Genomic DNA, 12,520 nt, shown 5'->3' with positions numbered 1-12,520 from the left:
TTTACAAACTTGGGAACCATATTTACAAGATTCAAGTGTAAATCTTTAGATGAGTTCTTCCCAACCCTCGAGACCAGCGTTGATTTTCTCCAATCCTAATTAATTAGAATATGAATTTGTGATTTGCGGAGTGTCACTTTTCAGCAATCCAATCCGTCTACTTTTTCTTTCTTTACGATCCTTTTATCTATTTCTTATGTTTCTATACTTTCATTTTTTTCTTTGAGGTCCTTTTGGGGAGATGGTGGTTGGGGGAATTGGGTTAATGCCAGCATGAAGTAAATTAAATATTGAATGTACTTTTGTACTTGGAGTCAGTTACAAAGTTAAAAATACATGTTTGGTAAAATTTAAAATACTTGTATATTGTAAAAAAAAAAGTGCCTTGGCGTGGGAGAAGATCTTTAAGAAATTGACCAGGCTGTTGCAGAAATGATGGATGTTCTTGATCAGATATGCACTGTTTATAAAATAACATGTTAGATCTGATCCCTAATCGGCAATCTCTGCAATTAAATTCTTGATTTGTACTTCACTTTAATCAATCTAAAACAAAAACATGAGGGAAGTATTCTATTCCAATTGCACATCTTTAATTATGGTTTTGCCTTCTTAAATTGTTCAGCAAATTCTTCACATTAGGTTAATTAGAAGCACTGACTTCAGTAAATTTGAGGAATTTACTGATGCATCAAATGTGATCAGCATATGATAGCAGTTGCCTATTATAGAGTTGAACTTGCTTGCTGTGACACTGACATGCATGAAGATGATTTTTATTTGGTGTGGTTGTTTACATGGAGCCAGTTTTGCATGACAGCACAAAGCTCATTTTCTGTTTTGTTTTGCTCGTGGATGTAATCTTCAGCATGTGCATGAAGTAAACTGTCGCTCACCTCCATTCGGATGACCCTGTGCTCTCTCTTGTATCCATTTACCAAAGTGTAATGTGGCTTATAAGACAGCTCAGTTTGAGAATTTGCTGCCTCCTTGAAGATAGCATTGCATTTCCAGACTGCATATTTAAAAGTCACTTGACAATCTGCCATAAAAAGAAAAAGCACAATACAATACTCCTGTTGCCAACAGTCCTTCCATTAATGATAAGCTCTGAATTTTATGCAAACTGATGCTGGACCCCAGAGGATTCAGTTGAAGATCCAATGTGCACTTTTAAGACTGGTGCAGTCATGTGTGCCAGATGTTTGGGAGTACCACCAACCAGTCTCATTTTGCCTGTGATTACCAATCAGTTATTCCTTAAACCACGTCTCGAGCCAAGTGAAGAGCAATTCTTTTAAGGCCCAGTTGCAGCTCTAATGATGCCCCTCCCCATTACTCCCTGGTCTATAATGTTAGAGTGCCGAGGACATTCAGTTACCAGGCTGAATTTTCCCACAATATGTGTTTGACAGATTTTGAAATCAAGAAGGATCATGAACATTTTAATTGGATTTTGCGATAGTCTTGGACATTGGAAAGAGCGATAACACTCAATTCGCAGAACTTTAGATTGCTTCATAAATTCATGAAAATGTACTGCATAACAGTTGACATTTAATGGACACCATGATGATCCGAATATGATTTCAAATAACAGAGTATTTGAAACAAAAATTAAAAAATAAAACTCATGCGGAAAATAGGAAATAAAAATAAACTTTGCAGGTAAGTCAACATCAGTGAAAGGAGAATGATATTTTACATCTGAAATTCTTCATTGAAGTAAGGGAAGAGAAAACAATATAATTTTGAAAAGCAAAGAGAGTGGGGAGGAGAAATGGGAGAATAAAGGGAGCATCTCTGATATGGTGAGACCAAATGAATGGTCGCAGTCAGAACACCAATTAGGATCAGAATACACTGCTTTCTCTGTGTAATGTGTTGCTGGTAGAAAGGCTGTGGGGGATGTCCTGTGGGCCAGACCATAATAACAGCTGACTGTTTTCTCTGAGTATGACATTGCAAGACGGTGATGAACAAAAATGGTTCCCTTCATTTAATTAACTCTGGGGGTTTACTTAAGAGTAGATTACTTGTTTCGGATTTAGTGTGCTTCTGGGTCCTGTTGAATCCCATGATTCTTTTTTCCAGCGGCCATTAAAACAAAATCTACACCTGGCCCCATGACTGTTTACATATACAGGTATGTCCTGCTTAATATCCACGGCATGTCCTGTGAAATTGGGCATTGTGCGAACTCTATTACTGTCTATAATTAGCCAAACTCTATGGGATACTGAACTTGCAATAAATTAAACTGATTTTTTCACTTTTTGAATTTTTATGTAAGCACTTTATTAGCCTATATCAGACATAATTTAACAGAGGATCAGGATCACCCACATCACTGTTCTCCACTTACTCATAGTGTTCCACTGGAAGGGTTTCAGGTTGAATAACCTCCATTGTTGATATGTCACTCTGTAATGCTTGAAGGACCTGGCTCAGGCTTTTCTTGGGGAGGTGTTGGCTTCTTCAGGAATATGTCCTGCATTGTTTGCTCAGTTTTCTTTCTTATCATAAATTTCTTTTTTTGCAGTAAACACTGCATGAGCATTCCTCTCTATCAGTGAAAAGTGTTCAGTGTTTGGGTCCATCTCTTCAGCAAGCTGTTAAGGTCCGCAAAGAATTTGGCTAACTCAACGGTGATCTTCTTCTGCACCTGTTCTTCTTCTCCTTCTGTAGTTTCCTTTTCCCTTGCTGCTGCTTCAATTCCGGTTACATCCGCAACGTTCCATTCTGGTGTTCTCCGATCGCTATTTCTGACTGAACTCTGTTATACTATATAACTCTATCAGACAATGGACGAATATGCGGTTGGACATTGCCCAGTTGGATGTTAAGCAGCGCAGATTTGGATGAATTAAATAGTTTAACACCTTGCACAGGTCATACCCCTCCTTGCCTTTCACTCTACCTTTCACCCCTAACTCTGTCTTCAAATTTTAATGATTTTTCCTACCCTTTCTTCATATCGTTTCTTCACATTAACAGCAATGGCTTTAGAGGTGTGACGCCCCCCTGTTTGGAACTGCTCCCAATTCACCAGTATCACTGTTTACTTTCCAGGTATTTCAGTTTGATGTTGGCACTAATTCTGTTTTTTTGGAATCTAGGAAGGTGATGAATGCTTATAAAATTGAGGGTGGACGGTCAGAATCTTCTTCCTAGAGTAAAAATATCACATACTCGAAGACATGAGTTTAAGGTGAGGATGGGGGAAGGGGTGTGAGTTTAAAAAGATGTGTGTGGTTTTTGTTTGTACAGAGGTGGTTGGTGCCAGGAATCGTAGAAGGGGATGTGATGATAGCACTTAAAATTCTGCGAGATAGACACACAAATGTACATGGAATAGAGGGATACACATCATGAGCAAGTAGCAGAATTTTAGTTCAACTTGGCCCAGACATTTGGGCCGAAGGTCCTGTTCTGTACTGTTGGATGTTTTAAGCTGTTGAATGGGAGGAGCTCATGAAGCAGCTCACACTCAATCTGTAAGATGATGGTGGATCTTCTTCTCAATGCTGAGATGCATCTTTTCAGAAGCTGATGGCTTGATGGATAAGGTCCCGTACAATTTAAAAGTTGAAAGAAGGAATGGGAATGCTGTAGGTCTTGTTCAGACTACCAATGAGCTGACTAAATAGTGCTGCAGGCAACAGGTCTATGAATAAACATGCTTGCAATAATTATGGGTTGCACTGGATGAAAATAATATTTACTACCGATAACGTTCAATATCATTCAATACTTTTGAAATAAAAACATTGAATAAATGAGGTGAATTCAAGTTGGATTGTGCTTGCAAATTGGAGATGACGTTCTTGCCAAACTATTGTGAAAATGTCTTTTTCGCTGCTTAGCAAATAAGCCAAATATTTGCAACTCTCACTGGCTGAAATGAACAACTTGACTTTCCCATCAATGAACAGTTCTGCATGTAGTTTAAATGTGTATTGATACCTCGATCTCATTTCTTTCGATATTTGCAGATTAGGAGTTTCTTAGTTTCGACTTTACCCTCTTTTCCCAATTGGGAGACTACGACTGTTTTAGAGAATATACTATATTCAAAATTCCCTCCAAAAGGTGTGATATCTAAATTATATAATATAATTACAAAAATAAATTCTGGGACTTTTGAAAAGTTTAAAAATGATTGGGAAAGAGAACTCAACCTTCATATTTCTAATGAAAATTGGAATAAAATTCTGCGACTGGTAAACTCTTCTTCTCTATGTGCAAAACATTCACTAATACAGTTTAAAGTTGTTCATAGAGCTCATATGTCTAAAGATAAACTCCATCGCTTTTATTCTCATATCGATCCTATATGTGATAAATGTCAATTGGAAATAGCTTCCCTTACACATATGTTTTGGTCCTGTCCCTCTTTACAGAATTATTGGAAGGAAATTTTTTCCATTATATCTACTGTTTTGAATATTGATTTACAACCACATCCCATTACTGCAATTTTTGGATTATCTATGATAGATTTGACTTATTTATCTCTTCCTGTGGATCGTATGATTGCTTTTCTTACACTAATGGCTAGAAGATCTATACTATTGAATTAGAAAGAGGTTAATCCTCCCACTGTTTTCCAATGGTTTACCCAAACTATGCTATGTTTAAATTTAGAGAAAATTAGAAACTCTGTCTATGAATCCCCTTCTAAGTTTGAGTTAACCTGGCGACCATTTATTCAATATTTTCATTTGTGGTGAGTTGATCTGGCTCTGTTTTCTTTTTATTATGTATGATAATTGGGCTGTAAGATGAGATCGGAGTGATAGGCGTGGTTTAGCTATATCTGTAGGTTTTTTTAAAAGTTTTTTTAAATTCAGATTTGTTTTTTCTTCTTTTTTGGGTTTTTTTTTCTTTTTTTTCATATATTGTTATTAATTATATTTTTTTTTAGAGATAGTTCACACCCTAAACTGATCAAAAATTTTTTTTTATGATATATTTTTATTCTGTAATATTATTGTTTAATATCTCTGTATTAATTCATTACTCACTATGTATTTTTTATATCTCTTTGAACTGTATGTGTTTATAAATTATAATAATAATAAAAAGATTGAAAAACAAATGTGTATTGGTTAGAAATTTCACAACATCTGTCAACCAAAGCTCTGATGCAATTGATAATTGGCCACTTCCTTCAGGTATAATTGAGAAAAGTACTGAACCATGACCAACTAATGAATGCTCCTGAGGTGTGATCTGAAATGCCTGCAGTATTATCTTTCTACCTTGTGAATACTTAATCAGAACTTAAGTAATGACAGGAGTAGGCTATTCAGCCTCTACCTTGACTTTCCTTGCCTTTTATTCATTGATTTACTTAATCTTTTTTGTCATGAATTTCCTCAATAATTGAACCTCCCATGGCCCTCGGAGTAAAAACTCTGGGAATCACTGTCTCAAAATATTCTGACCTATGATCCATTTGTAGAGGCTATGACAAAGCTGCACTCTCCTTTCACACTTAAAACCAGGCCAAAGTTCTGTTTCAAGCATTTGGGGAAAAAACTAATTGAAACATGATTTTGAAATAAATTACAGTATACCAGTTGAAAATGGTTTTACTCCAGTGGGCCAAACATGGATTTGTATTTTCTGAACAGTAAACATTCATGGGTCACTTTGGGAATCAATCAGCTTTCATCCGTTGTGTTGTGAAGAGGCATTTTCTTGTCCACCTGCCTTTTCTGGTTATGAGCTACAAAGGGAGAAATCCTTGCAATCGAAATCATTCAGGATTTAATCTGGGGAATACTTTGATTGCATTTGGATCTTGCATGATAGTTTTGAATGAAACAAAATTGCTTGCTAAATTATTCAGTGGCAAAATGTACCCTGGAATCTAATCAGCACAGGAACAGGTTCTTCGGGCCATGTTGCCTGTTCACCTTAATGCCAATTTTAAACTGTCTGTTTGCCTCCACTTGCTCCACATCCCTCCATTCCTGTCTGTTCATATTGCCTACCTAAATAGCCTCTTAAATATTAATTTTGTCTTTGGTTCTGTCACTTCTCCTGCCAGAAGGTGGCAAGGCCCTGCTACCCTCTATGTAATAATGAAAGAAATTGTCATGTAAATCTCCTTTAAACTTTCTCCATATTAAAACTATTCTGTCATTTTTTGACATTTCCACCTTGAGGGAAAATACTTTTGCGCTTCATATAATTTTAAATACTTCAGTGATGTATAAATCTTATAAATCTAGGCATCCTGGTGATCCTCTTCTGCGCCCTCTCCAAAGCTAACCCATACTTCCTGCAATGTAGTAACCATAACTGCACGTAAAGCTAGAGTCTGTGTGGCGACAAAGGCCGCAGGAGGGTTGGAGATGAATTGACAGACACTGTGTCTCTGAAGGGACTCACTTTTGCTTCTCTTTCTCTTACTTTTGGAGGCATTGGGCAATGCCCATGGCGATGCTTTATTTGCCTTAAAGCAGGAAAAAGTTGAAGAATATCATATATTTTAATGTATCATTTAATGACAGTAAAAGTAATCTTTGACCTTTGAATAGTGTCCTAACCAGTAACACCTTCTTTACCACTTCTTGTGTTGCTACTTTCAGGGATCTCTGAGTTTGCACCCCAAGATTCATCTGACATCAGTGCTCCTCAGTACCCTACTTGTCCATTTGACCACCTAAAGTGTAAAAAAATTCATTCGAATTTGGATTCAGCTCCATCTGCCATTTCTCCACCGATATTTCCAACTGTTCTATATCCTCTGCTGAATCCTTTGACAGACTTTCTATTAGCAACTCTGCCAATTTCTGTTTAATCTTCAAACATGAACAGCTTGTCTACACTTGGATAAACCCATGTGTGTGTGTATATCTTTAAACCACTCACTCACTCACACCCACCCACCTCCAACCCACACCCCCATGTAATTTTTCACTACCCTATAACTTCCTGGATTGTCCCTTCCTCAATGCGGTACAATCTTGGGTATTCTTCAGTTGATTGTGTCCTTGCCTATGGCTAAAGAGGATGCAAAGATCGTGGTCAAGGTCCTAGCAATCTCCTCTTGCCTCTCGATAACCTGGAATAGGTTTCCACCCTGGTCCAGTCCCTGTGGACTTCATCATGTTATTGATCTTAAGGAGACTCAACACCTCTGTTATGAGCCCAGAGGACGCCAAAGCCCAGCAGCAATAGAAATTAACCAAGATATATGGTTACTTAAACAAAAGTTGATTTTAATTATCTTTAAACATGAAAACAGGATCACGCTTTAACTTGTTACTATTTTACTTAACCTAACTTAATCCCCTTCTAATTCTAAGCGCTTGTGTATGTAATGTGTATATAAGTTCTGAAAGGTTCTTTAATTCACAGTCCAATCTCACTTCTCACTCCTCCAAGTTCACTGGTTGCAGGCATTTCTTAAACTGTGCACAGAATTTATGAATTTCTCCAGGTTTTGAAAGGTAAATGGTTACCTGCTCAGGAAGGTTCTTGTTGGTTTTCAGAGAGAGATTTGTTGCTTGTTGGATACCCACAACTGATTCCTTTTCAATCAGCCACTCCAGTGTCCTTCCTGATGAAACTTGCCCCATCAGGATTCTCCAGATGATAACCTCTTTCTTTCAGGTCACCACAGAGTTCCTTTTTGTTTCCCTTATTTCAAGTGAAACATAATGCAGCCAGTCCTCTCCTATTGTATGGATCACAAGGCCTTTGACCAGGTTGAACTAAGCATTCACAACCTGTCTTCAAAATGTGGTTTTTCCACAAGCTTGCCAGCTTGTCCTGTTCCAGTCCCAGCTGCTGCTGCTAAACTGTAGAACTGAACTCTCTCTCTCTTTCTCTCTCTCTCTCTCCCTCTGAAAACCACATGACCCTCTTAGAACAGCCAACTGCGCAGACAGACTGTGGCTCCAGTCCTAATCTTCTGAGTTCATTGATTTGTTGCTTTCCAAAACCATAATCCTTTACCCCTCAGCAGGTCCAATTAACACCTTCTTGTGAAGTCCTTATAGGCATTCTACAAAGTTTTTGCAAGGGCACTCGGAGCCTGGATTATCTGGCTTGAGCAGAGCTCTGGCATTTTAAATGAGATCTGTTTTGGAAGTATTTGTATGTGGCCTACACCAAAAAACCTGCCACAATTTATCTCCTTTAAAACATATCTATAAATAATATAATCTGACACACCTCCTCTTCATTGATGTCTCAACCTGCCACAGAATGTAGTGCCCCCCCCTTCCTAATCTTGCTATCCTTCATGTCCTTTTATGATCTGATGTGATGTACTCATGTAATACCTCTCCCATTTCCTCTAGGTTCAAGGATTCCCACTTTTATGCTTGGGTGGCCCCACACTCTCTCCAGTGACCCTCTTATTTTAATTTATTTATAAAATGCCTCTGGTTCTTTTTAATCTTATTCACCAAGCACATTTCATGGCTGCTTTTTGGTCGTCCTGATCTGCCAAGTTCTTTACTGTTTCCTTTACCTTCCTTTCAAGAACCTGTCTGATTTCAGCTTCTTTAACCTTGCATATGGCTCCTTTCTCTTTTTGACTACATTTGCAATACCTGTCGTCATCCAAGGTTCTGAACGACCTTGTGTTTTGACCTCAAGGGAAAAGTGTTGGACATCAAGCCTGACCAGCTGGCCATGGAATGACTCCAGTGTGTCAGATGTGAACTTGCCCAACAATAGCGGCTCTCGTATCCTGCCAAATGTTGTAAACTGTAACTGTTCCTCTAGTGGGATGATGAGTTGGACTGTTTGCAATACCAACTTTCTCACTGTGTCTCGGTACATGAGACAATGAACTTGTAACCTGCTGTAAAATTAAAATACTTTAATTTGTATTGACTCTTTCTCACCAGATGTGGAATGTTTGAATGTGTGCTTCTTAGTTTTTGTGACAGCATCTGTTTCACTGCTGTATCGTAAATGTAGGTTGAAGCAATGTGGTCTTACTCCAGAACTTATTGTACTGAGGTTCCACTCCCCTAAAATCTGAGATAATTGAACCAACAAGGTTTCAAAAACAAAATCTTAAACTTGTTGCAATTACCCTTTAATCTTTTGTGAAATACATCAGAGCTTGTTATAATTTGGAAAGCTAAGTATCTCAATCAAATGGGTTTCAAGTAACAGGGTTAAAAGTCCTATCTGAATTTTCTAAATTCTCAACACCAGTGCATATTGTAATCGAATACATTCAATTGAGTGAGGAAGCTACAATGAATGATATAAAGGCAAAGCGTTATCACTGAACACTGTTGCTACCATAACAAATAAATTTTGGCCTGGTAACTTGGTAGCTGTGCTGATGAATAGATAGTCTGGAAGTATTCTGCTATTCTACCTTTGTGAGCACACATTAAACAAGTCGCATAGTGCTGGGTGAGTAAATGAGTAATAACTTACTTTTATCCATCCGTTAAGACAGAGATAATGCATCCACAGATAATGGCTTTGCTTGTCAGAAGGTGAATTTTTACTATAACCATAAATAGGAATATGCTCCACTGCCATTGAAACTTGTTGGTGAATACTTTTTTTTAAGTTACTCACTCCAAACATAGACCTTAATTGTCAGTAATAATGAGATGCATTGTGAAAGTGACCTTGCCAGAGCTAAAAAGAACAAATTATTTTACCTCAGTCCTGCTGGTTCAGGGAATTTTAAAGTGTGAATACTACAAGGAAGCAAACAAGTCTGTTGATGCCGGAAAATGGGAGCAATGTAAAATGCAAGAGGAACTCAATGAGGCAGGCAGCATCCATAAAAGGTAATAGACAATGTTAGAAACAGACTTGGTACTGTTTATCCCATAAAATGAAAGGCCTGAAAATCAACAGAGTATCCTTTGATCTCAGTTATCCAGAATATTAATGAATTTTGCCTCTGTTTCTCTACAGTCAATACTCTCCTGCATCTGAGGTGGAGTGACTTTGCTTCACCTCCTGCGTAAAAGGATTGCCACTGAAATTGGCTCCAAAGAGGGTTAGATGATTAACGTCGCACTGACAGCCCTGTCGTCTGCGGTCATACAGCGGTCAGTGGAGCTGTCAGGCTGCGCTCGTGCACTCCCCCATGCTCCATACTCTGTCACGCTCCCAACGTTGCCCCAGTCCCTCATGCCACTGGCTCCTGATTGGGGCGTCAGGATGGAGTGGGGCAGTGGGATCAGTGTGGGGTTGATAGGGGAGTCATGGGGCAAGAGGACGGGGAAATGGAAGAGAGCGAGGGAGTGAGGAAGAAGGAGGCAGGGGACTGTCAGTGGGGTGGCGGGGCTGTTGCAGGGCTTCTGCTGTGCGACACATGCCTCCCCCTTTTGCTTTGGGAAGTTAGCATGCTTCTCTGGGCTACATAAAAGGAATGTTTGATCTGCCTTTTCAGTCCTCTGCATAAAGGTAAATTCATATTTTAAACAAAAAGTTGGGCAGACGATAACTCGACATTTGTGCATTAAAATGATGGAGGAAAGAAGACAGATGGAAAGATTAAAAATTATTTAATTGTCATGTAATAAAACAGAAAATGTGATATTACACAAAATTTCCTCTTAGTCAACTGCAAGGCAGAGATCAGCAGAAATTGTCAGCACCCCTTAAATCCAGAGAAAGAAAAGCAAAAGAGAATCCCTCCAGAGTCACTGAATGTCCATGATTTCGCCTCTGCAGCCACATAGTCCAAACTATCAGTGATCTGAACTCCTGATGCATGCCACTGACATGATCAGGAGCCTCCACTACCTTCGGCATACTCTTGAATCTCGGTTCTGATATCTGGACAGCCAGTCTTGAGCCAGGCTCCAGTAGTCCGCATCCTGGTGGGAGTCCCTTGACCACAATTGCTTGCAGCCTGAGTGAGTTCCGTGCCTCTAGTCACCAATAGCCCACTGACCGTGTTCTTCAGCCTTAGAGCCCCTCACTGGTCTGCCACCTTGGTCACCATCCTGTGGGTTTTCTCCTCTGCTTCTCCTTCTCAAACCAGAGGTGGTCTCCCCATATTCTGGTGCCCTATGCCAGTCCTCTGCTTCCCTGGAGTCTGCAAACCCTTGTGGCGCTGCAGAACACAGGTGTTCCATCTTGGACCCAGACCCCACGGTCATGGGTTTTTTAAATAAAGTACCACAGGGTGTTTAAATTCTGTACAGGGCTGACGGTAGTTGGACCGGGCAGCTGGATCCTGTGCGGGAACGCTGTGACATCATTCTCTGCTCTCCATTGGTTCGCACCAGTAACAGCACTGCTGTTTCAGCAGCTCTGGCAGGGCCACCATTTTTTTTTTCGAGAGAGTGAGTCAGAGCTCGAGGAAAGGAGAAATAAGGATAGGGGAAAGGAGGGGTGGGGTGGCCTAATATTAACAGAAAGAGTCTATGTTAATGCCATCTGTTTGGAGAGTGCCCAGTCGAATATAAGGTGTTGATCCTCCGATTTGTAGGTGGTCTCAGTCTGGCAGTGCATGGAATATGGATAGAAATGTTGGCATGGGAATGGGGTAGGCAATTGAAATGGATTGCCACTGGCATGGGAATGGGGTAGGCAATTGAAATGGATTGCCACTGGCATGGGAATGGGGTAGGCAATTGAAATGGATTGCCACTGGCATGGGAATGGGGTAGGCAATTGAAATGGATTGCCACTGGCATGGGAATGGGGTAGGCAATTGAAATGGATTGCCACTGGCATGGGAATGGGGTAGGCAATTGAAATGGATTGCCACTGGCATGGGAATGGGGTAGGCAATTGAAATGGATTGCCACTGGCATGGGAATGGGGTAGGCAATTGAAATGGATTGCCACTGGCATGGGAATGGGGTAGGCAATTGAAATGGATTGCCACTGGCATGGGAATGGGGTAGGCAATTGAAATGGATTGCCACTGGCATGGGAATGGGGTAGGCAATTGAAATGGATTGCCACTGGCATGGGAATGGGGTAGGCAATTGAAATGGATTGCCACTGGCATGGGAATGGGGTAGGCAATTGAAATGGATTGCCACTGGCATGGGAATGGGGTAGGCAATTGAAATGGATTGCCACTGGCATGGGAATGGGGTAGGCAATTGAAATGGATTGCCACTGGCATGGGAATGGGGTAGGCAATTGAAATGGATTGCCACTGGCATGGGAATGGGGTAGGCAATTGAAATGGATTGCCACTGGCATGGGAATGGGGTAGGCAATTGAAATGGATTGCCACTGGCATGGGAATGGGGTAGGCAATTGAAATGGATTGCCACTGGCATGGGAATGGGGTAGGCAATTGAAATGGATTGCCACTGGCATGGGAATGGGGTAGGCAATTGAAATGGATTGCCACTGGCATGGGAATGGGGTAGGCAATTGAAATGGATTGCCACTGGCATGGGAATGGGGTAGGCAATTGAAATGGATTGCCACTGGCATGGGAATGGGGTAGGCAATTGAAATGGATTGCCACTGGCATGGGAATGGGGTAGGCAATTGAAATGGATTGCCACTGGCATGGGAATGGGGTAGGCAATTGAAATGG

The 12,520-nt window shown here is 40.2% G+C and overlaps 1 long non-coding RNA gene across 1 annotated transcript in view; it reads right to left on the bottom strand.

Annotated features, from left to right (window-relative positions):
• Positions 1 to 760: 760 nt before the first annotated feature.
• Positions 761 to 12,520, bottom strand: part of LOC138762636 (uncharacterized) — a 38,328-nt gene continuing 26,568 nt past the window's right edge. Inside the window, exon 2 of the long non-coding RNA XR_011357000.1 lies at positions 761 to 1,042. This is a non-coding gene — a long non-coding RNA (uncharacterized lncRNA). The remainder of the gene's footprint in view (positions 1,043 to 12,520) is intronic.

The sequence above is a fragment of the Narcine bancroftii genome, chromosome 5, assembly GCF_036971445.1.
Source record: "Narcine bancroftii isolate sNarBan1 chromosome 5, sNarBan1.hap1, whole genome shotgun sequence".
Taxonomy (NCBI): Eukaryota; Metazoa; Chordata; class Chondrichthyes; order Torpediniformes; family Narcinidae; genus Narcine; species Narcine bancroftii.
The sequence above is the reverse complement of the archived record's forward strand: the minus strand, read 5'-3'. Positions and strand labels throughout refer to the sequence as shown.